The sequence below is a fragment of the Penaeus vannamei genome, chromosome 4, assembly GCF_042767895.1.
Source record: "Penaeus vannamei isolate JL-2024 chromosome 4, ASM4276789v1, whole genome shotgun sequence".
In the NCBI taxonomy this organism is placed as follows: domain Eukaryota; kingdom Metazoa; phylum Arthropoda; class Malacostraca; order Decapoda; family Penaeidae; genus Penaeus; species Penaeus vannamei.
The window spans coordinates 40,737,727-40,740,226 of record NC_091552.1 but is presented as its reverse complement, the minus strand read 5'-3'; the positions used below and the strand labels follow the sequence as shown (position 1 = coordinate 40,740,226).

General features: G+C 30.8%; 1 protein-coding gene across 2 annotated transcripts in view; it reads right to left on the bottom strand.

Annotated features, from left to right (window-relative positions):
• Positions 1-2,129: 2,129 nt before the first annotated feature.
• Positions 2,130-2,500, bottom strand: part of LOC113819937 (uncharacterized) — a 10,219-nt gene continuing 9,848 nt past the window's right edge. For both annotated transcript variants that reach the window (XM_070121074.1, XM_027372174.2), the window contains exon 4: positions 2,130-2,500. This exon is cut by the window's right edge and continues 466 nt beyond it. The gene's annotated coding sequence lies outside the window, so the exon portion shown is untranslated.

Genomic DNA, 2,500 nt, shown 5'->3' with positions numbered 1-2,500 from the left:
TCCCTTATAACCCTATTGCTACTTTTGATCAAGCCCAAAGGTCTAAAAAATATGCAGCAAACCAATCTTTTGTGAAATAAGTATAGAGCTGCATGTTGAATTTAATCACATTTGTTCCATATACTTAAATAACAAGATATTCATAATTATGCTTTGGATTAGTACTTTATATATTTTGGTATGGTGTATATTATTGTTTCTGAACAAACACTAACAAGTAATTTGAGGTCTGTCTGATTTCCTACAGATTATCTACAGCAGTTTTCACATGGTAGTACATTGCACATGACACACCATTTGAAAACATTAAATACATGAAACCTTTCACACAATAGTGGTGTGGCACATTGTATGTGCCATGTGCAATGCCACACCACTTCAGCAGTTTCATAAATTTCCAGATGCTTTTTCACAAATGGCATGCCACATGTGACATGCCACTTTGGTGTGAAAGGGGTATAAATTTGGCTTTTAAACTCCATATATATGATAAGTACATTTATCCTGGTGTTATGTCAAAGTATATGATTCCTGTATTGTTTTTTATACTTCAGTAATTTTTGCAAAATATTTAATGATAGGATGCCTTCACTTTCTCCAACATTGCCATAAAGTTCTTTTCACTTTAAAAGTGGATATTGAAATCCTGGAAAGAACAGACAATGAAGTTTTTATTCGGTGTCTAACAAATTAAATGTAAAGCCTAAGATATATGAAATTTAAAATTTCTCAGTAAAGACAAATATTTCAGGTGATTTATTAAAGCTGTGTATTGTATGTAACGATCATTCATTAATACTTTTGAAGTCTACAAATTACATATCTATGAAAGGAATAAAAAATGGTAAAAAATATCCTGTAAACAACTGAAGTTAACAGGATATTGGGTTGCTGATATTTACACTTAATCAGTGGCATTACTTTGCGAACATTAATTACGTCATTCAAATTTCATAAAGCAGTGAATTTTATTATTAATAAATAATCCCCTATTGCACAGCTAAGCTTTTTCTTTCAAATGAAGATGCTAACAATCTATGGTAATAATAACTCAATTCAACAGTGGAATACTACACACAATATGTAAAGTAACATACATGGACCAACAAAGCAAAATACTATATCCCATTCATAAATTCAATACAGTCATGGTGTGAAGTTTTATTCATTGTTATGTACATTACATCTATATTGTTTGAATAAATCCCTACATCTACTGTATATACAGTTTCAACACTATAACCATGTTAAATTTCCTCAGTCTTTACAAAATGCAAAATCAAAACTTGTAAACAATTGACTGTATGTTACAATCCTTATCACAGTAATTATTTTGATAAAGTAAGAGGCAATTCTTTGCATTGCAATGACTTTAAAAGAAATTTTTTAAAGTACTTGGCCAATGTCTATCCACCTTTTTATTTTTTCGCCGCACAAAAAAGTGATTCTAAATATCCCTAATTTTAAGCTATAAAGATGGTAAATAGTTATGAAATCCCAAACTTTCTATATTCTTGTCTGAACATTTTACATTTCATTTGTACAATAAAAAAGTATCCTGTTAACAACCATGCCGCCAATAATACAGCCTGTCCACAGAAAGCACTTGGGCAATTTTAGAATAACAAAATATCTAATGGTTAACGAAAACATTTATTCTCTGGATTGTTCACTGTTCAGAATACAAAAAATTACACGTAGACAATCAAGAACATATATGGTGTATGTACAGACCAATGTTCAACTAGTTTAACCGAGAGTAAAATTGTTTGAGCAACCATTATTTCCAAAGCAAGCAAGCTCTGCCCATCTATTACCAATTTCCAGAACAATGTAAAAGCTTGGAAGAGGTTGTCAAAAACTGTAGCATCACGGACTGTTTCAAATTTTTGCTCAAGCTGGAAAATTACTCAAGCTTTTACTTAGAATATTCTTTGCAATATTGGTTGTTAAACAATGTCGATTCATCTGTACTACATCTTAAACTCGCCTAGGCAAATTGTCCAAATATATAGTGTAGTTTCAAAAATCCAAACCCTTGCAAGCTTTCTGAACATTTTCCCAACAGTAGTTTCAACAAATCATAAGAACTTAAATATTACAAAGGTCATCATAAGAAAAGATGCATATGTTACAACTAAATGAATTTTATTGGTACAAAGTAAAATGATATTACAGGGTTAATCACCCTGAACAAAATATAAAATACCAATTGCTTGGGAATAGTTGGTCCCAAAATGAAGAGGTTTGCAAAAGGCTGAAAACTATTGATCAATAATTGATCACAATGAAGAAACATGAATGGGTGAAGGTGATCAAGGGACAATTTTCAGATCTTTTCCCACAAGTGAATGCTGACTTAAAAATGTTTTCTCTCTCAAGAAATTAACAAAATAAACATAATAATAATGCACTACACATTTTGTACTCTGAAGAGAGAATAGCAATGAATTTTTTAAACCACTTTCACTGATAACACCTACAAGAAACATGAAAAAAT